This window comes from Scyliorhinus torazame, unplaced genomic scaffold (genome assembly GCF_047496885.1).
Source record: "Scyliorhinus torazame isolate Kashiwa2021f unplaced genomic scaffold, sScyTor2.1 scaffold_165, whole genome shotgun sequence".
Lineage (NCBI taxonomy): Eukaryota > Metazoa > Chordata > Chondrichthyes > Carcharhiniformes > Scyliorhinidae > Scyliorhinus > Scyliorhinus torazame.
In genome coordinates, this window is record NW_027307892.1 from 250,636 (window position 1) to 273,420 (window position 22,785).

Below are 22,785 nucleotides of genomic sequence, written 5' to 3' on the forward strand. Positions count from 1 at the left end.
TATCTAACCCCGTACTGTACCTGTCCTGGGGGTGTTTGATGGGGACAGTGTAGATGGGCTTTTTATCTGTATCCATCCCCGTGCTGCACCTGTCCTGGGGGTGTTTGATGGGGACAGTGTAGAAGGAGCTTTACTCTGTATCTTACTCGGTACTCTACCTGTCCTGGGAGTGTTTGATGTGGACAGTGGAGAGGGAGCTTTACTCTGTATCTAACCCGGTGCTGTACCTGTCCTGGGAGTGTTTGATGGGGAGAGTGTAGAGGGAGCTTATCTCTGTATCGAAACCCCGTGCTTTGCCTGTCCTGGGAGTGATTGTTGGGGACAGTGTAGAGGGGGCTTTACTCTGTATCTAACCCCAAGCTGTACCTGTCCTGGGAGTGTTTGATGGGGACAGCGTAGAGGGAGCTTTACTCTGTATCTAACCCCGTGCTGTACCTGTCCTGGGAGTGTTTGATGGGGACAGTGTAGAGGGAGCTTTACTCTGTATCTTACTCGGTGCTCTACCTGTCCTGGGAGTGTTTGATGGGGACAGTGGAGAGGTAGCTTTACTCTGTATCTAACCCCGTGCTGTACCTGTCCTGTGAGTGTTTGATGGGGACAGTGTAGAGGGAGCTTTTCTCTGTATCTAAACCCCGTGCTGTGCCTGTCCTGGGAGTGTTTGGTGGGGACAGTGAAGAGGGGGCTTTACTCTGTATCTAACCCCGTGCTGTACCTGTCCTGGGAGTGTTTGCTGGGGACAGTGGAGAGGGAGCTTTACTCTGTATCTAACCCCGTGCTGTACCTGTCCTGGGAGTGTTTGATGGGGACAGTGTAGAGGGAGCTTTACTCTGTATCTAACCCCGTGCTGTACCTGTCCTGGGTGTGTTTGAAGGGGACAGTGTAGAGGGAGATTTACTCTGTATCGAACCCCGTGCTGTACCTGTCCTGGGAGTGTTTGATGGGGACAGTGCAGAGGGTGCTTTACTCTGTATCTAAACCCGTGCTGTACCTGTCCTGGGAGTATTTGATGGGGAAAGTGTAGAGGGAGCTTTACTCTGTATCTAACACCGTGCTGTACCTGTCCTGGAAGTGTTTGATGGGGACAGTGTAGACGGAGCTTTACTCTGTATCTAACCCCGTGCTGTACCTGTCCTGGGAGTGTTTGATGGGGACAGTGTAGAGGGATCTTTACTCTGTATCTAACACCGTGCTGTATTTGTCCTGGGAGTGTTTGATGGGGACAGTGTAGAGGGAGCTTTACTCTGTATCTAACCCCGTGCTGTATCTGTCCTGGGAGTGTTTGATGGGGGCAGTGGAGAGGGAGCTTTACTCAGTATCTAACCCCGTGCTGTACCTACCCTGGGAGTGTTTCATGGGGACACTGTAGAGGGAGCTTTACTCTGTATCTAAACCCCGTGCTGTGCCTGTCCTGGGAGTGTTTGATGGCGACAGTGAAGAGGGAGCATTTCTCTGTATCTAACCGCGTGCTGTACTTGTCCTGGGAGTGTTTGATGGGGACAGTGTAGAGGATTCTTTACTCTGTATCTAAACCCTTGCTGTACTGTCCTGGTGATAGGGACAGTGTAGAGGGAGCTTTACTCTGTATCTAACCTCGTGCTGTACTTGTCCTGGGAGTGTTTGATGGGGACAGTGGAGAGGGAGCTTTACTCTGTATCTAACCCCGTGCAGTTCCTGTCCTGGGAGTGTTTGATTGGGACAGTGTAGAGCTATCTTTACTCTGTATCTAACCCCGTGCTGTACCTGTCCTGGGACTGTTTGATGGGGACAGTGTAGAGAGATCTTTATTCTGTGTCTAACACCGTGCTGTTCCTCTCCTGGGAGTGTTTGATGGGGACAGTGTAGAGGGAGCTTTACTCTGTATCTAACCCCGTGCTGTACCTGTCCTTGGGGTGTTTGATGGAGACAGTGTAGATGGAGCTTTAATCTGTGTCTAACCCCGTGCTGTACCTGTCCTGGGAGTGTTTGATGGGGACAGTGTAAAGGGAGCTTTACTCTGTATCTAACCCCGTGCTGTACCTCTCCTGGGAGTGTTTGATGGGGACAGTGTAGAGGGAGCTTTACTCTGTATCTAACCCCGTGCTGTACCTGTCCTGGTGGTGTTTGATGGGGACAGTGTCAAGGGAGATTTACTCTGTATCTAAACCCGTGCTGTACCTGTCCTGGGAGTGTTTGATGGGGACAGTGTAGAGGGTGCTTTACTCTGTATCGAAACCCGTGCTGTACCTGTCCTGGGAGTATTTGATGGGGACAGTGTAGAGGGAGCTTTACTCTGTATCTAACACCGTGCTGTACCTGTCCTGGAAGTGTTTGATGGGGACATTGTAGACGGAGCTTTACTCTGTATCTAACCCCGTGCTGTACCTGTCCTGGGAGTGTTTGATGGGGACAGTGTAGAGGGATCTTTACTCTGTATCTAACACCGTGCTGTATTTGTCCTGGGAGTGTTTGATGGGGACAGTGTAGAGGGAGCTTTACTCTGTATCTAACCCCGTGCTGTATCTGTCCAGGGAGTGTTTGATGGGGGCAGTGGAGAGGGAGCTTTACTCAGTATCTAACCCCGTGCTGTACCTGTCCTGGGAGTGTTTGATGGGGACACTGTAGAGGGAGCTTTTCTGTGTATCTAAACCCCGTGCTGTGCCTGTCCTGGGAGTGTTTGATGGGGACAGTGAAGAGGGAGCATTTCTCTGTATCTAAACCCGTGCTGTACCTGTCCTGGGAGTATTTGATGGGGACAGTGTTGAGGGAGCTTTACTCTGTATCTAACACCGTGCTGTACCTGTCCTGGAAGTGTTTGATGGGGACAGTGGAGACGGAGCTTTACTCTGTATTTAACCCCGTGCTGTACTTGTCCTGGGAGTGTTTGATGGGGACAGTGTAGAGGTTTCTTTACTCTGTACCTAAACCCGTGCTGTACCTGTCCTGGTGATAGGGACAGTGTAGAGGGAGCTTTTCTCTGTATCTAACCCCGTGCTGTACCTGTCCTGGGAGTGTTTGATGGGGACAGTGTAGAGGGAGCTTTACCCTGTATCTAACCCCGTGCTGTAACTCTCCTGGGAGTGTTTGATGGGATCAGTGGAGAGGGAACTTTACTCTGTATCTAACCCCGTGCTACACCTGTCCTGGGAGTGTTTGGTGGGGACAGTGTAGAGGGAGCTTTACTCTGTATCTAACCCCGTGCAGTGCATGTCCTGGGAGTGTTTGATTGGGACAGTGTAGAGGTAGCTTTACTCTGTATCTAACCCCGTGCTGTACCTGTCCTGGGACTGTTTGATGGGGACAGTGTAGACGGAGGTTTACTCTGTATCTAACCCCGTGCTTTACCTGTCCTGGGAGTGTTTGATGGGGACATTGTAGAGGGAGCTTTTCTCTGTATCTAACCCCGTGCTGTACCTGTCCTGGGAGTGTTTGATGGGGACAGTGTAGAGGGAGCTTTACCCTGTATCTAACCCCGTGCTGTAACTCTCCTGGGAGTGTTTGATGGGATCAGTGGAGAGGGAACTTTACTCTGTATCTAACCCCGTGCTGCACCTGTCCTGGGAGTGTTTGGTGGGCACAGTGTAGAGGGAGCTTTACTCTGCATCTAACCTCGTTCTGTACTTGTCCTGGGAGTGTTTGATGGGGACAGTGTCGAGGGAGCTTTACTCTGCATCTAACCCCGTGCTGTACCTGTCCTGGGAGTGTTTGATGGGGACAGTGTCGAGGGAGCTTTACTCTGCATCTAACCCCGTGCTGTACCTGTCCTGGGAGTGTTTGATGGGGACAGTGTCATGGGAGATTTACACTCTATCTAACCCCGTACTGTACCTGTCCTGGGGGTGTTTGATGGGGACAGTGTAGATGGGCTTTTTATCTGTATCCATCCCCGTGCTGCACCTGTCCTGGGGGTGTTTGATGGGGACAGTGTAGAAGGAGCTTTACTCTGTATCTTACTCGGTACTCTACCTGTCCTGGGAGTGTTTGATGTGGACAGTGGAGAGGGAGCTTTACTCTGTATCTAACCCGGTGCTGTACCTGTCCTGGGAGTGTTTGATGGGGAGAGTGTAGAGGGAGCTTATCTCTGTATCGAAACCCCGTGCTTTGCCTGTCCTGGGAGTGATTGTTGGGGACAGTGTAGAGGGGGCTTTACTCTGTATCTAACCCCAAGCTGTACCTGTCCTGGGAGTGTTTGATGGGGACAGCGTAGAGGGAGCTTTACTCTGTATCTAACCCCGTGCTGTACCTGTCCTGGGAGTGTTTGATGGGGACAGTGTAGAGGGAGCTTTACTCTGTATCTTACTCGGTGCTCTACCTGTCCTGGGAGTGTTTGATGGGGACAGTGGAGAGGTAGCTTTACTCTGTATCTAACCCCGTGCTGTACCTGTCCTGTGAGTGTTTGATGGGGACAGTGTAGAGGGAGCTTTTCTCTGTATCTAAACCCCGTGCTGTGCCTGTCCTGGGAGTGTTTGGTGGGGACAGTGAAGAGGGGGCTTTACTCTGTATCTAACCCCGTGCTGTACCTGTCCTGGGAGTGTTTGCTGGGGACAGTGGAGAGGGAGCTTTACTCTGTATCTAACCCCGTGCTGTACCTGTCCTGGGAGTGTTTGATGGGGACAGTGTAGAGGGAGCTTTACTCTGTATCTAACCCCGTGCTGTACCTGTCCTGGGTGTGTTTGAAGGGGACAGTGTAGAGGGAGATTTACTCTGTATCGAACCCCGTGCTGTACCTGTCCTGGGAGTGTTTGATGGGGACAGTGCAGAGGGTGCTTTACTCTGTATCTAAACCCGTGCTGTACCTGTCCTGGGAGTATTTGATGGGGAAAGTGTAGAGGGAGCTTTACTCTGTATCTAACACCGTGCTGTACCTGTCCTGGAAGTGTTTGATGGGGACAGTGTAGACGGAGCTTTACTCTGTATCTAACCCCGTGCTGTACCTGTCCTGGGAGTGTTTGATGGGGACAGTGTAGAGGGATCTTTACTCTGTATCTAACACCGTGCTGTATTTGTCCTGGGAGTGTTTGATGGGGACAGTGTAGAGGGAGCTTTACTCTGTATCTAACCCCGTGCTGTATCTGTCCTGGGAGTGTTTGATGGGGGCAGTGGAGAGGGAGCTTTACTCAGTATCTAACCCCGTGCTGTACCTACCCTGGGAGTGTTTCATGGGGACACTGTAGAGGGAGCTTTACTCTGTATCTAAACCCCGTGCTGTGCCTGTCCTGGGAGTGTTTGATGGCGACAGTGAAGAGGGAGCATTTCTCTGTATCTAACCGCGTGCTGTACTTGTCCTGGGAGTGTTTGATGGGGACAGTGTAGAGGATTCTTTACTCTGTATCTAAACCCTTGCTGTACTGTCCTGGTGATAGGGACAGTGTAGAGGGAGCTTTACTCTGTATCTAACCTCGTGCTGTACTTGTCCTGGGAGTGTTTGATGGGGACAGTGGAGAGGGAGCTTTACTCTGTATCTAACCCCGTGCAGTTCCTGTCCTGGGAGTGTTTGATTGGGACAGTGTAGAGCTATCTTTACTCTGTATCTAACCCCGTGCTGTACCTGTTCTGGGACTGTTTGATGGGGACAGTGTAGAGATATCTTTATTCTGTGTCTAACACCGTGCTGTTCCTCTCCTGGGAGTGTTTGATGGGGACAGTGTAGAGGGAGCTTTACTCTGTATCTAACCCCGTGCTGTACCTGTCCTTGGGGTGTTTGATGGAGACAGTGTAGATGGAGCTTTAATCTGTGTCTAACCCCGTGCTGTACCTGTCCTGGGAGTGTTTGATGGGGACAGTGTAAAGGGAGCTTTACTCTGTATCTAACCCCGTGCTGTACCTCTCCTGGGAGTGTTTGATGGGGACAGTGTAGAGGGAGCTTTACTCTGTATCTAACCCCGTGCTGTACCTGTCCTGGTGGTGTTTGATGGGGACAGTGTCAAGGGAGATTTACTCTGTATCTAAACCCGTGCTGTACCTGTCCTGGGAGTGTTTGATGGGGACAGTGTAGAGGGTGCTTTACTCTGTATCGAAACCCGTGCTGTACCTGTCCTGGGAGTATTTGATGGGGACAGTGTAGAGGGAGCTTTACTCTGTATCTAACACCGTGCTGTACCTGTCCTGGAAGTGTTTGATGGGGACATTGTAGACGGAGCTTTACTCTGTATCTAACCCCGTGCTGTACCTGTCCTGGGAGTGTTTGATGGGGACAGTGTCGAGGGATCTTTACTCTGTATCTAACACCGTGCTGTATTTGTCCTGGGAGTGTTTGATGGGGACAGTGTAGAGGGAGCTTTACTCTGTATCTAACCCCGTGCTGTATCTGTCCAGGGAGTGTTTGATGGGGGCAGTGGAGAGGGAGCTTTACTCAGTATCTAACCCCGTGCTGTACCTGTCCTGGGAGTGTTTGATGGGGACACTGTAGAGGGAGCTTTTCTGTGTATCTAAACCCCGTGCTGTGCCTGTCCTGGGAGTGTTTGATGGGGACAGTGAAGAGGGAGCATTTCTCTGTATCTAAACCCGTGCTGTACCTGTCCTGGGAGTATTTGATGGGGACAGTGTTGAGGGAGCTTTACTCTGTATCTAACACCGTGCTGTACCTGTCCTGGAAGTGTTTGATGGGGACAGTGGAGACGGAGCTTTACTCTGTATTTAACCCCGTGCTGTACTTGTCCTGGGAGTGTTTGATGGGGACAGTGTAGAGGTTTCTTTACTCTGTACCTAAACCCGTGCTGTACCTGTCCTGGTGATAGGGACAGTGTAGAGGGAGCTTTTCTCTGTATCTAACCCCGTGCTGTACCTGTCCTGGGAGTGTTTGATGGGGACAGTGTAGAGGGAGCTTTACCCTGTATCTAACCCCGTGCTGTAACTCTCCTGGGAGTGTTTGATGGGATCAGTGGAGAGGGAACTTTACTCTGTATCTAACCCCGTGCTACACCTGTCCTGGGAGTGTTTGGTGGGGACAGTGTAGAGGGAGCTTTACTCTGTATCTAACCCCGTGCAGTGCATGTCCTGGGAGTGTTTGATTGGGACAGTGTAGAGGTAGCTTTACTCTGTATCTAACCCCGTGCTGTACCTGTCCTGGGACTGTTTGATGGGGACAGTATAGAGAGATCTTTATTCTGTGTCTAACACCGTGCTGTTCCTCTCCTGGGAATGTTTGATGGGGACAGTGTAGAGGGAGCTTTACTCTGTATCTTTCTCGGTGCTCTACCAGTCCTGGGAGTGTTTGATGGGGACAGTGGAGAGGGAGCGTTACTCTGTATCTAACAACGTGCTGTGTCTGTCCTGGGAGTGTTTAATGGGGTCAGTGTAGAGGGAGCTTTTCTCTGTATCTAAACACCGTGCTGTGCCTGGCCTAGGAGTGTTTGGTGGGGACAGTATAGAGGGAGTTTTACTCTGTATCTAACCCCGTGCTGTACCTGTCCTTGGAGTGTTTGATGGGGACAGTGTAGAGGTAGCTTTACTCTGTATCTAAACCCATGCTGTACCTGTCCTGGGAGTGTTTGATGGGGACAGTGTCGAGGGAGCTTTACTCTGCATCTAACCCCGTGCTGTACCTGTCCTGGGAGTGTTTGATGGGGACAGTGTAGAGGGAGCTTTACTCTGTATCTAACCCCGTGCTGTACCTGTCCTGGGGGTGTTTGATGGGGACAGTGTCATGGGAGATTTACACTCTATCTAACCCCGTACTGTACCTGTCCTGGGGGTGTTTGATGGGGACAGTGTCAAGGGAGCTTTACTCTGTATCTAACCCCGTACTGTACCTGTCCTGGGGGTGTTTGTTGGGGACAGTGTAGATGGGCTTTTAATCTGTATCCAACCCCGTGCTGCACCTGTCCTGGGGGTGTTTGATGGGGACAGTGGAGAGGGAGCTTTACTCTGTATCTAACCCCGTGCTGTACCTGTCCTGGGAGTGTTTGATGGGGAGAGTGTAGAGGGAGCTTTTCTCTGTATCGAAACCCCGTGCTGTGCCTGTCCTGGGAGTGATTGGTGGGGACAGTGTAGAGGGGGCTTTACTCTGTATCTAACCCCGTGCTGTACCTGTCCTGGGAGTGTTTGATGGGGACAGTGTAGAGGGAGCTTTACTCTGTATCTTACTCGGTGCTCTACCTGTCCTGGGAGTGTTTGATGGGGACAGTGGAGAGGTAGCTTTACTCTATATCTAACCCCGTGCTGTACCTGTCCTGGGAGTGTTTGATGGGGTCAGTGCAGAGGGAGCTTTACTCTGTATCTAACACCGTGCTGTACCGGTCCTGGGAGTGTTTGATGGGGACAGTGTAGAGGGAGCTTTACTATGTATCTTACTCGGTGCTCTACCTGTCCTGGAAGTGTTTGATGGGGACAGTGTAGACGGAGCTTTACTCTGTATCTAACCCCGTGCTGTACCTGTCCTGGTGATAGGGACAGTGTAGAGGGAGCTTTTCTCTGTATCTAACCCCGTGCTGTACCTGTCCTGGGAGTGTTTGATGGGGACAGTGTAGAGGGAGCTTTACCCTGTATCTAACCCCGTGCTGTAACTCTCCTGGGAGTGTTTGATGGGATCAGTGGAGAGGGAACTTTACTCTGTATCTAACCCCGTGCTGCACCTGTCCTGGGAGTGTTTGGTGGGGACAGTGTAGAGGGAGCTTTACTCTGTATCTAACCTCGTTCTGTACTTGTCCTGGGAGTGTTTGATGGGGACAGTGGAGAGGGAGCTTTACTCTGTATCTAACCCCGTGCAGTGCATGTCCTGGGAGTGTTTGATTGGGACAGTGTAGAGGTAGCTTTACTCTGTATCTAACCCCGTGCTGTACCTGTCCTGGGACTGTTTGATGGGGACAGTATAGAGAGATCTTTATTCTGTGTCTAACACCGTGCTGTTCCTCTCCTGGGAATGTTTGATGGGGACAGTGTAGAGGGAGCTTTACTCTGTATCTTTCTCGGTGCTCTACCAGTCCTGAGAGTGTTTGATGGGGACAGTGGAGAGGGAGCGTTACTCTGTATCTAACAACGTGCTGTGTCTGTCCTGGGAGTGTTTAATGGGGACAGTGTAGAGGGAGCTTTTCTCTGTATCTAAACCCCGTGCTGTGCCTGTCCTGGGAGTGTTTGGTGGGGACAGTATAGAGGGATTTTTACTCTGTATCTAACCCCGTGCTGTACCTGTCCTTGGAGTGTTTGATGGGGACAGTGTCGAGGGAGCTTTACTCTGCATCTAACCCCGTGCTGTACCTGTCCTGGGAGTGTTTGATGGGGACAGTGTCGAGGGAGCTTTACTCTGCATCTAACCCCGTGCTGTACCTGTCCTGGGAGTGTTTGATGGGGACAGTGTCATGGGAGATTTACACTCTATCCAACCCCGTACTGTACCTGTCGTGGGGGTGTTTGATGGGGACAGTGTCAAGGGAGCTTTACTCTGTATCTAACCCCGTACTGTACCTGTCCTGGGGGTGTTTGATGGGGACAGTGTAGATGGGCTTTTAATCTGTATCCAACCCCGTGCTGCACCTGTCCTGGGGGTGTTTGATGGGGACAGTGTAGAAGGAGCTTTACTCTGTATCTTACTCGGTACTCTACCTGTCCTGGGAGTGTTTGATGGGGACAGTGGAGAGGGAGCTTTACTCTGTACCTATCCCCGTACTGTACCTGTCCTGGGAGTGTTTGATGGGGACAGTGGAGAGGGAGCTTTACTCTGTATCTAACCCCGTGCTGTGCCTGTCCTGGGAGTGTTTGATGGGGAGACTGTAGAGGGAGCTTTTCTCTGTATCGAAACCCCGTGCTGTGCCTGTCCTGGGAGTGATTGGTGGGGACAGTGTAGAGGGGGCTTTACTCTGTATCTAACCCCGTGCTGTACCTGTCCTGGGAGTGTTTGATGGGGACAGTGTAGAGGGAGCTTTACTCTGTATCTTACTCGGTGCTCTACCTGTCCTGGGAGTGTTTGATGGGGACAGTGGAGAGGTAGCTTTACTCTATATCTAACCCCGTGCTGTACCTGTCCTGGGAGTGTTTGATGGGGTCAGTGCAGAGGGAGCTTTACTCTGTATCTAACACCGTGCTGTACCGGTCCTGGGAGTGTTTGATGGGGACAGTGTAGAGGGAGCTTTACTATGTATCTTACTCGGTGCTCTACCTGTCCTGGAAGTGTTTGATGGGGACAGTGTAGACGGAGCTTTACTCTGTATCTAACCCCGTGCTGTACCTGTCCTGGTGATAGGGACAGTGTAGAGGGAGCTTTTCTCTGTATCTAACCCCGTGCTGTACCTGTCCTGGGAGTGTTTGATGGGGACAGTGTAGAGGGAGCTTTACCCTGTATCTAACCCCGTGCTGTAACTCTCCTGGGAGTGTTTGATGGGATCAGTGGAGAGGGAACTTTACTCTGTATCTCACCCCGTGCTGCACCTGTCCTGGGAGTGTTTGGTGGGGACAGTGTAGAGGGAGCTTTACTCTGTATCTAACCTCGTTCTGTACTTGTCCTGGGAGTGTTTGATGGGGACAGTGGAGAGGGAGCTTTACTCTGTATCTAACCCCGTGCAGTGCATGTCCTGGGAGTGTTTGATTGGGACAGTGTAGAGGTAGCTTTACTCTGTATCTAACCCCGTGCTGTACCTGTCCTGGGACTGTTTGATGGGGACAGTATAGAGAGATCTTTATTCTGTGTCTAACACCGTGCTGTTCCTCTCCTGGGAATGTTTGATGGGGACAGTGTAGAGGGAGCTTTACTCTGTATCTTTCTCGGTGCTCTACCAGTCCTGAGAGTGTTTGATGGGGACAGTGGAGAGGGAGCGTTACTCTGTATCTAACAACGTGCTGTGTCTGTCCTGGGAGTGTTTAATGGGGACAGTGTAGAGGGAGCTTTTCTCTGTATCTAAACCCCGTGCTGTGCCTGTCCTGGGAGTGTTTGGTGGGGACAGTATAGAGGGATTTTTACTCTGTATCTAACCCCGTGCTGTACCTGTCCTTGGAGTGTTTGATGGGGACAGTGTCGAGGGAGCTTTACTCTGCATCTAACCCCGTGCTGTACCTGTCCTGGGAGTGTTTGATGGGGACAGTGTCGAGGGAGCTTTACTCTGCATCTAACCCCGTGCTGTACCTGTCCTGGGAGTGTTTGATGGGGACAGTGTCATGGGAGATTTACACTCTATCCAACCCCGTACTGTACCTGTCGTGGGGGTGTTTGATGGGGACAGTGTCAAGGGAGCTTTACTCTGTATCTAACCCCGTACTGTACCTGTCCTGGGAGGTTTGATGGGGACAGTGTAGATGGGCTTTTAATCTGTATCCAACCCCGTGCTGCACCTGTCCTGGGGGTGTTTGATGGGGACAGTGTAGAAGGAGCTTTACTCTGTATCTTACTCGGTACTCTACCTGTCCTGGGAGTGTTTGATGGGGACAGTGGAGAGGGAGCTTTACTCTGTACCTATCCCCGTACTGTACCTGTCCTGGGAGTGTTTGATGGGGAGAGTGTAGAGGGAGCTTTTCTCTGTATCGAAACCCCGTGCTGTGCCTGTCCTGGGAGTGATTGTTGGGGACAGTGTAGAGGGGGCTTTACTCTGTATCTAACCCCATGCTGTACCTGTCCTGGGAGTGTTTGATGGGGACAGCGTAGAGGGAGCTTTACTCTGTATCTAACCCCGTGCTGTACCTGTCCTGGGAGTGTTTGATGGGGACAGTGTAGAGGGAGCTTTACTCTGTATCTTACTCGGTGCTCTACCTGTCCTGGGAGTGTTTGATGGGGACAGTGGAGAGGTAGCTTTACTCTGTATCTAACCCCGTGCTGTACCTGTCCTGGGAGTGTTTGATGGGGACAGTGTAGAGGGAGCTTTTCTCTGTATCTAAACCCCGTGCTGTGCCTGTCCTGGGAGTGTTTGGTGGGGACAGTGAAGAGGGGGCTTTACTCTGTATCTAACCCCGTGATGTACCTGTCCTGGGAGTGTTTGCTGGGGACAGTAGAGAGGGAGCTTTACTCTGTATCTAACCCCGTGCTGTACCAGTCCTGGGAGTGTTTGATGGGGACAGTGTAGAGGGAGCTTTACTCTGTATCTAACCCCGTGCTGTACCTATCCTGGGTGTGTTTGATGGGGACAGTGTAGAGGGAGATTTACTCTGTATCGAACCCCGTGCAGTACCTGTCCTGGGAGTGTTTCATGGGGACAGTGCAGAGGGTGCTTTACTCTGTATCTAAACCCGTGCTGTACCTGTCCTGGGAGTATTTGATGGGGACAGTGTAGAGGGAGCTTTACTGTGTATCTAAAACCGTGCTGTACCTGTCCTGGAAGTGTTTGATGGGGACAGTGTAGACGGAGCTTTACTCTGTATCTAACCCCGTGCAGTACCTCTCCTGGGAGTGTTTGATGGGGACAGTGTAGAGGGAGCTTTACTCTGTATCTAACCCCGTGCTGTACCTGTCCTGGTGGTGTTTGATGGGGACAGTGTCAAGGGAGCTTTACTCTGTATCTAACCACGTGCTGTACCTGTCCTGGGAGTGTTTGATGGGGACAGTGTAGACGGAGCTTTACTCTGTATCTAACCCCGTGCTGTACCTGTCCTGGGAGTGTTTGATGGGGACAGTGTAGAGGGATCTTTACTCTGTATCTAACACCGTGCATGATTTGTCCTGGGAGTGTTTGATGGGGACAGTGTAGAGGGAGCTTTACTCTGTATCTAACCCCGTGCTGTATCTGTCCTGGGAGTGTTTGATGGGGGCAGTGGAGAGGGAGCTTTACACAGTATCTAACCCCGTGCTGTACCTACCCTGGGAGTGTTTGATGGGGACACTGTAGAGGGAGCTTTTCTCTGTATCTAAACCCCGTGCTGTGCCTGTCCTGGGAGTGTTTGATGGGGACAGTGAAGAGGGAGCATTTCTCTGTATCTAAACGCGTGCTGTACTTGTCCTGGGAGTGTTTGATGGGGACAGTGTAGAGGTTTCTTTACTCTGTACCTAAACCCGTGCTGTACCTGCCCTGGTGATAGGGACAGTGTAGAGGGAGCTTTTCTCTGTATCTAACCCGTGCTGTACCTGTCCTGGGAGTGTTTGATGGGGACAGTGTAGAGGGAGCTTTACCCTGTATCTAACCCCGTGCTGTAACTCTCCTGGGAGTGTTTGATGGTATCAGTGGAGAGGGAACTTTACTCTGTATCTAACCCCGTGCTGCACCTGTCCTGGGAGTGTTTGGTGGGGACAGTGTAGAGGGAGCTTTACTCTGTATCTAACCCCGTGCAGTGCCTGTCCTGGGAGTGTTTGATTGGGACAGTGTAGAGGTATCTTTACTCTGTATCTAACCCCGTGCTGTACCTGTCCTGGGACTGTTTGATGGGGACAGTATAGAGAGATCTTTATTCTGTGTCTAACACCGTGCTGTTCCTCTCCTGGGAATGTTTGATGGGGACAGTGTAGAGGGAGCTTTACTCTGTATCTTTCTCGGTGCTCTACCAGTCCTGGGAGTGTTTGATGGGGACAGTGGAGAGGGAGCGTTACTCTGTATCTAACAACGTGCTGTGTCTCTCCTGGGAGTGTTTAATGGGGACAGTGTAGAGGGAGCTTTTCTCTGTATCTAAACACCGTGCTGTGCCTGTCCTGGGAGTGTTTGGTGGGGACAGTATAGAGGGAGTTTTACTCTGTATCTAACCCCGTGCTGTACCTGTCCTGGGAGTGTTTGATGGGGACAGTGTAGAGGTAGCTTTAATCTGTATCTAAACCCGTGCTGTACCTGTCCTGGGAGTGTTTGATGGGGACAGTGTCGAGGGAGCTTTACTCTGCATCTAACCCCGTGCTGTACCTGTCCTGGGAGTGTTTGATGGGGACAGTGTCGAGGGAGCTTTACTCTGCATCTAACCCCGTGCTGTACCTGTCCTGGGAGTGTTTGATGGGGACAGTGTAGAGGGAGCTTTACTCTGTACCTAACCCCGTGCTGTACCTGTCCTGGGGGTGTTTGATGGGGACAGTGTCATGGGAGATTTACACTCTATCTAACCCCGTACTGTACCTGTCCTGGGGGTGTTTGATGGGGACAGTGTCAAGGGAGCTTTACTCTGTATCTAACCCCGTACTGTACCTGTCCTGGGGGTGTTTGATGGGGACAGTGTAGATGGGCTTTTAATCTGTATCCAACCCCGTGCTGCACCTGTCCTGGGGGTGTTTGATGGGGACAGTGTAGAAGGAGCTTTACTCTGTATCTTACTCGGTGCTCTACCTGTCCTGGGAGTGTTTGATGGGGACAGTGGGGAGGGAGCTTTACTCTGTATCTAACCCCGTGCTGTACCTGTCCTGGGAGTGTTTGATGGGGAGAGTGTAGAGGGAGCTTTTCTCTGTATCGAAACCCCGTGCTGTGCCTGTCCTGGGAGTGATTGGTGGGGACAGTGTAGAGGGGGCTTTACTCTGTATCTAACCCCGTGCTGTACCTGTCCTGGGAGTGTTTGATGGGGACAGTGTAGAGGGAGCTTTACTCTGTATCTTACTCGGTGCTCTACCTGTCCTGGGAGTGTTTGATGGGGACAGTGGAGAGGTAGCTTTACTCTGTATCTAACCCCGTGCTGTATCTGTCCTGGGAGTGTTTGATGGGACAGTGTAGATGGAGCTTTACTCTGTATCTTACTCGGTGCTCTACCTGTAATGGGAGTGTTTGATGGGTACAGTGGAGAGATAGCTTTACTCTATATCTAACCCCGTGCTGTACCTGTCCTGGGAGTGTTTGATGGGGACAGTGTAGAGGGAGCTTTACCCTGTATCTAACCCCGTGCTGTAACTCTCATGGGAGTGTTTGATGGGATCAGTGGAGAGGGAACTTTACTCTGTATCTAACCCCGTGCTGTACCTCTCCTGGGAGTGTTTGATGGGGACAGTGGGGAGGGAGCTTTACTCTGTATCTAACCTCGTTCTGTACCTGTCCTGGGAGTGTTTGGTGGGGACAGTGTAGAGGGAGCTTTACTCTGTATCTAACCTCGTTCTGTACCTGTCCTGGGAGTGTTTGATGGGGACAGTGGGGAGGGAGCTTTACTCTGTATCTAACCCCGTGCTGTACCTCTCCTGGGAGTGTTTGATGGGGACAGTGTAGAGGGAGCTTTTCTCTGTATCGAAACCCCGTGCTGTGCCTGTCCTGGGAGTGATTGGTGGGGACAGTGTAGAGGGGGCTTTACTCTGTATCGAACCCCGTGCTGTACCTGTCCTGGGAGTGTTTGATGGGGACAGTGTAGAGGGAGCTTTACTCTGTATCTTACTCGGTGCTCTACCTGTCCTGGAAGTGTTTGATGGGGACAGTGGAGAGGTAGCTTTACTCTGTATCTAACCCCGTGCTGTACCAGTCCTGGGAGTGTTTGATGGGGACAGTGTAGAGGGAGCTTTACTCTGTATCTTACTCGGTGCTCTACCTGTCCTGGGAGTGTTTGATGGGGACAGTGGAGAGGTAGCTTTACTCTATATCTAACCCCGTGCTGTACCTGTCCTGGGAGTGTTTGATGGGGACAGTGTAGAGGGAGCTTTACTCTGTATCTAACACCGTGCTGTACCTGTCCTGGGAGTGTTTGATGGGGACAGTGTAGAGGGAGCTTTACTCTGTATCTTACTCGGTGCTCTACCTGTCCTGGAAGTGTTTGATGGGGACAGTGTAGACGGAGCTTTACTCTGTATCTAACCCCGTGCTGTACCTGTCCTGGTGATAGGGACAGTGTAGAGGGAGCTTTTCTCTGTATCTAACCCCGTGCTGTACCTGTCCTGGGAGTGTTTGATGGGGACAGTGTAGAGGGAGCTTTACCCTGTATCTAACCCCGTGCTGTAACTCTCCTGGGAGTGTTTGATGGGATCAGTGGAGAGGGAACTTTACTCTGTATCTAACCCCGTGCTGCACCTGTCCTGGGAGTGTTTGGTGGGGACAGTGTAGAGGGAGCTTTACTCTGTATCTAACCTCGTTCTGTACTTGTCCTGGGAGTGTTTGATGGGGACAGTGGAGAGGGAGCTTTACTCTGTATCTAACCCCGTGCAGTGCATGTCCTGGGAGTGTTTGATTGGGACAGTGTAGAGGTAGCTTTACTCTGTATCTAACCCCGTGCTGTACCTGTCCTGGGACTGTTTGATGGGGACAGTATAGAGAGATCTTTATTCTGTGTCTAACACCGTGCTGTTCCTCTCCTGGGAATGTTTGATGGGGACAGTGTAGAGGGAGCTTTACTCTGTATCTTTCTCGGTGCTCTACCAGTCCTGGGAGTGTTTGATGGGGACAGTGGAGAGGGAGCGTTACTCTGTATCTAACAACGTGCTGTGTCTGTCCTGAGAGTGTTTAATGGGGACAGTGTAGAGGGAGCTTTTCTCTGTATCTAAACCCCGTGCTGTGCCTGTACTGGGAGTGTTTGGTGGGGACAGTATAGAGGGAGTTTTACTCTGTATCTAACCCCGTGCTGTACCTGTCCTTGGAGTGTTTGATGGGGACAGTGTCGAGGGAGCTTTACTCTGCATCTAACCCCGTGCTGTACCTGTCCTGGGAGTGTTTGATGGGGACAGTGTCGAGGGAGCTTTACTCTGCATCTAACCCCGTGCTGTACCTGTCCTGGGAGTGTTTGATGGGGACAGTGTCATGGGAGCTTTTCTCTCTATCTAACCCCGTACTGTACCTGTCCTGGGGGTGTTTGATGGGGACAGTGTCAAGGGAGCTTTACTCTGTATCTAACCCCGTACTGTACCTGTCCTGGGGGTGTTTGATGGGGACAGTGTAGATGGGCTTTTAATCTGTATCCAACCCCGTGCTGCACCTGTCCTGGGGGTGTTTGATGGGGACAGTGTAGAAGGAGCTTTACTCTGTATCTTACTCGGTACTCTACCTGTCCTGGGAGTGTTTGATGGGGACAGTGGAGAGGGAGCTTTACTCTGTATCTAACCCCGTGCTGTACCTGTCCTGGGAGTGTTTGATGGGGAGAGTGTAGAGGGAGCTTTTCTCTGTATCGAAACCCCGTGCTGTGCCTGTCCTGGGAGTGATTGTTGGGGACAGTGTAGAGGGGGCTTTACTCTGTATCAAACCCCATGCTGTACCTGTCCTGGGAGTGTTTGATGGGGACAGCGTAGAGGGAGCTTTACTCTGTATCTAACCCCGTGCTGTACCTGTCCTGGGAGTGTTTGATGGGGACAGTGTAGAGGGAGCTTTACTCTGTATCTTACTCGGTGCTCTACCTGTCCTGGGAGTGTTTGATGGGGACAGTGGAGAGGTAGCTTTACTCTGTATCTAACCCCGTGCTGTACCTGTCCTGGGAGTGTTTGATGGGGACAGTGTAGAGGGAGCTTTTCTCTGTATCTAAACCCCGTGCTGTGCCTGTCCTGGGAGTGTTTGGTGGGGACAGTGAAGAGGGGGCTTTACTCTGTATCTAACCCCGTGCTGTACCTGTCCTGGGAGTGTTTGCTGGGGACAGTAGAGAGGGAGTTTTACTCTGTATCTATCCCCGTGCTGTACCAGTCCTGGGAGTGTTTGATGGGGACAGTGTAGAGGGAGCTTTACTCTGTATCTAACCCCGTGCTGTACCTGTCCTGGGTGTGTTTGATGGGGACAGTGTAGAGGGAGATTTACTCTGTATCGAACCCCGTGCTGTACCTGTCCTGGGAGTGTTTGATGGGGACAGTGCAGAGGGTGCTTTACTCTGTATCTAACCCCGTGCTGTACCTGTCCTGGGAGTGTTTGCTGGGGACAGTAGAGAGGGAGCTTTACTCTGTATCTATCCCCGTGCTGTACCAGTCCTGGGAGTGTTTGATGGGGACAGTGTAGAGGGAGCTTTACTCTGTATCTAACCCCGTGCTGTACCTGTCCTGGGTGTGTTTGATGGGGACAGTGTAGAGGGAGATTTACTCTGTATCGAACCCCGTGCTGTACCTGTCCTGGGAGTGTTTGATGGGGACAGTGTAGAGGGAGCTTTACTCTGTATCTAACCTCGTTCTGTACCTGTCCTGGGAGTGTTTGATGGGGACAGTGGGGAGGGAGCTTTACTCTGTATCTAACCCCGTGCTGTACCTGTCCTGGGAGTGTTTGATGGGGAGAGTGTAGAGGGAGCTTTTCTCTGTATCGAAACCCCGTGCTGTGCCTGTCCTGGGAGTGATTGGTGGGGACAGTGTAGAGGGGGCTTTACTCTGTATCTAACCCCGTGCTGTACCTGTCCTGGGAGTGTTTGATGGGGACAGTGTAGAGGGAGCTTTACTCTGTATCTTACTCGGTGCTCTACCTGTCCTGGGAGTGTTTGATGGGGAGAGTGGAGAGGTAACTTTACTCTGTATCTAACCCCGTGCTGTATCTGTCCTGGGAGTGTTTGATGGGGACAGTGTAGAGGGAGCTTTACTCTGTATCTTACTCGGTGCTCTACCTGTCCTGGGAGTGTTTGATGGGGACAGTGGAGAGGTAGCTTTACTCTATATCTAACCCCGTGCTGTACCTGTCCTGGGAGTGCTTGATGGGGACAGTGTAGAGGGAGCTTTACTCTGTATCTAACACCGTGCTGTACCTGTCCTGGGAGTGTTTGATGGGGACAGTGTAGAGGGAGCTTTACTCTGTATCTTACTCGGTGCTCTACCTGTCCTGGAAGTGTTTGATGGGGACAGTGTAGACGGAGCTTTACTCTGTATCTAACCCCGTGCTGTACCTGTCCTGGTGATAGGGACAGTGTAGAGGGAGCTTTTCTCTGTATCTAACCCCGTGCTGTACCTGTCCTGGGAGTGTTTGATGGGGACAGTGTAGAGGGAGCTTTACCCTGTATCTAACCCCGTGCTGTAACTCTCCTGGGAGTGTTTGATGGGATCAGTGGAGAGGGAACTTTACTCTGTATCTAACCCCGTGCTGCACCTGTCCTGGGAGTGTTTGGTGGGGACAGTGTAGAGGGAGCTTTACTCTGTATCTAACCTCGTTCTGTACTTGTCCTGGGAGTGTTTGATGGGGACAGTGGAGAGGGAGCTTTACTCTGTATCTAACCCCGTGCAGTGCATGTCCTGGGAGTGTTTGATTGGGACAGTGTAGAGGTAGCTTTACTCTGTATCTAACCCCGTGCTGTACCTGTCCTGGGACTGTTTGATGGGGACAGTATAGAGAGATCTTTATTCTGTGTCTAACACCGTGCTGTTCCTCTCCTGGGAATGTTTGATGGGGACAGTGTAGAGGGAGCTTTACTCTGTATCTTTCTCGGTGCTCTACCAGTCCTGGGAGTGTTTGATGGGGACAGTGGAGAGGGAGCGTTACTCTGTATCTAACAACGTGCTGTGTCTGTCCTGAGAGTGTTTAATGGGGACAGTGTAGAGGGAGCTTTTCTCTGTATCTAAACCCCGTGCTGTGCCTGTCCTGGGAGTGTTTGGTGGGGACAGTATAGAGGGAGTTTTACTCTGTATCTAACCCCGTGCTGTACCTGTCCTTGGAGTGTTTGATGGGGACAGTGTCGAGGGAGCTTTACTCTGCATCTAACCCCGTGCTGTACCTGTCCTGGGAGTGTTTGATGGGGACAGTGTCGAGGGAGCTTTACTCTGCATCTAACCCCGTGCTGTACCTGTCCTGGGAGTGTTTGATGGGGACAGTGTCATGGGAGATTTACACTCTATCTAACCCCGTACTGTACCTGTCCTGGGGGTGTTTGATGGGGACAGTGTCAAGGGAGCTTTACTCTGTATCTAACCCCGTACTGTACCTGTCCTGGGGGTGTTTGATGGGGACAGTGTAGATGGGCTTTTAATCTGTATCCAACCCCGTGCTGCACCTGTCCTGGGGGTGTTTGATGGGGACAGTGTAGAAGGAGCTTTACTCTGTATCTTACTCGGTACTATACCTGTCCTGGGAGTGTTTGATGGGGACAGTGGAGAGGGAGCTTTACTCTGTATCTAATCCCGTGCTGTACCTGTCCTGGGAGTGTTTGATGGGGAGAGTGTAGAGGGAGCTTTCTGTGTGTGTCTCTCTCCAGCTGGCACTGAAACTTCAGAGGCCAGGGGATGTCGCGCTGGGACACTTCCACTGAAGAGAGCACTGATTCAAGCCTGCCGTTTATTCCTAACCGACAGCCTGAGACTTATATCACACAGATCTCCAGACCCCTACCAATACCCAGGTGATTCTCTCTCTTGCCGGTGGTGCAACAGCCACCCGGTTCCTACTCCACTAGAGTAGCTTTCCCAAGAGAGAGAATAGGACACTGCTGTTTATTTCCTAACCAGCAGTCTGTCCTGAGTGAACCGCTCAAGATGACCCTCGATTCCTGAACCCGGAATTAAGGTGAGGAGTATTTTTAACAATGACTTGGTCAGAGATCGCTGGTGAAGGATTGAAGAATTTAAACGACTCCAATTAGCATCAAATCAAGATTTATTGTAAAACCCAGGTCAAAATCATCAACAGAAGAAACACAATAAAATCTTATGCTCTAATACAACTAAGTCTATTCAAAAGGTAATATAGCGGACACAACGAAAATTCTTACGGTTACACAGGTTTTAGCAAAATCACAAGGCACAAAACAAGTTCCCTTCCCCAAAGCCTCAACCACTATTAAAATCAAGGGAGCTTCGCAAGCTGCTGCGGGTTACTTACGGTCACAGGCTGCAGAGGTCAAGTCAGGGGTGCAGAGGTCGAGCCAGGAACGAAGAGCCCCCCAATCGAAAACACAGCCCCTTTTATATTGTTTTACCTGGCTTTGTCCTGTGGTCGGCCAGCCCCTTTTGCATTGAAAAAGGTAAGGTTTAAAGTTCCCGCTGGTCCTGCCCCCTTTGAGCCGGTCAGACCTGTCGAGATGGGAGTACCTCCCCTAGGTCCGCCTCCAGTCTGTTTTTTGAGATAACGAGGTTGAGCTCCCTTGAAGATTTTCAAAGACTTCCATCTGCTCTGGAGATCGCTGCTATGTTGATGGGGTGTTGATTGGATTCTGCTCTGGTGGAGGCCAGGTCATTTACATTTGCATGGGGCTATGACCATCCCATTGTCCTGCTTGCATGCAAGCCTCCTGTGTATTCCCGTGCCCCTTTGTCTGTGTCTTGATGTTATCTTGTTGTCTGGCTCCTTCTTCCTTGTAGCTCCTAGGGGGGGTGTTTGTGAATATTCTCTCTCTATGTCCCTACTCAGCTCAGCGGGCCAAGCCTGCTGGGAAAACTGGTTCTGTTCCCTTGGCTGGAAAGTCAGTTTACAGTCTCTGAGTTTCTCCAAAAGGGCCGAATTGCCCGAAAACCTTACACTTACTCGGTACTATACCTGTCCTGGGAGTGTTTGATGGGGACAGTGGAGAGGGAGCTTTACTCTGTATCTAATCCCGTGCTGTACCTGTCCTGGGAGTGTTTGATGGGGAGAGTGTAGAGGGAGCTTTTCTCTGTATCGAAACCCCGTGCTGTGCCTGTCCTGGGAGTGATTGTTGGGGACAGTGTAGAGGGGGCTTTACTCTGTATCAAACCCCATGCTGTACCTGTCCTGGGAGTGTTTGATGGGGACAGCGTAGAGGGAGCTTTACTCTGTATCTAACCCCGTGCTGTACCTGTCCTGGGAGTGTTTGATGGGGACAGTGTAGAGGGAGCTTTACTCTGTATCTTACTCGGTGCTCTACCTGTCCTGGGAGTGTTTGCTGGGGACAGTAGAGAGGGAGCTTTACTCTGTATTTATCCCCGTGCTGTACCAGTCCTGGGAGTGTTTGATGGGGACAGTGTAGAGGGAGCTTTACTCTGTATCTAACCCCGTGCTGTACCTGTCCTGGGTGTGTTTGATGGGGACAGTGTAGAGGGAGATTTACTCTGTATCGAACCCCGTGCTGTACCTGTCCTGGGAGTGTTTGATGGGGACAGTGCAGAGGGTGCTTTACTCTGTATCTAAACCCGTGCTGTACCTGTCCTGGGAGTATTTGATGGGGACAGTGTAGAGGGAGCTTTACTCTGTATCTAACACCGTGCTGTACCTGTCCTGGAAGTGTTTGATGGGGACAGTGTAGACGGAGCTTTACTCTGTATCTAACCCCGTGCAGTACCTCTCCTGGGAGTGTTTGATGGGGACAGTGTAGAGGGAGCTTTACTCTGTATCTAACCCCGTGCTGTACCTGTCCTGGTGGTGTTTGATGGGGACAGTGTCAAGGGAGCTTTACTATGTATCTAACCCCGTGCTGTACCTGTCCTGGGAGTGTTTAATGGGGACAGTGTAGAGGGTGCTTTACTCTGTATCTAAACCCGTGCTGTACCTGTCCTGGGAGTATTTGATGGGGACAGTGTAGAGGGAGCTTTACTCTGTATCTAACACCGTGCTGTACCTGTCCTGGAAGTGTTTGATGGGGACAGTGTAGACGGAGCTTTACTCTGTATCTAACCCCGTGCTGTACCTGTCCTGGGAGTGTTTGATGGGGACAGTGTAGAGGGATCTTTACTCTGTATCTAACACCGTGCTGTATTTGTCCTGGGAGTGTTTGATGGGGACAGTGTAGAGGGAGCTTTACTCTGTATCTAACCCCGTGCTGTATCTGTCCTGGGAGTGTTTGATGGGGGCAGTGGAGAGGGAGCTTTACTCAGTATCTAACCCCGTGCTGTACCTACCCTGGGAGTGTTTGATGGGGACACTGTAGAGGGAGCTTTTCTCTGTATCTAAACCCCGTGCTGTGCCTGTCCTGGGAGTGTTTGATGGGGACACTGAAGAGGGAGCATTTCTCTGTATCTAAACGCGTGCTGTACTTGTCCTGGGAGTGTTTGATGGGGACAGTGTAGAGGTTTCTTTACTCTGTACCTAAACCCGTGCTGTACCTACCCTGGGAGTGTTTGATGGGGACACTGTAGAGGGAGCTTTTCTCTGTATCTAAACCCCGTGCTGTACCTGTCCAGGGAGTGTTTGATGGGGACAGTGTAGAGGGAGCTTTTCTCTGTATCTAACCCGTGCTGTGCCTGTCCTG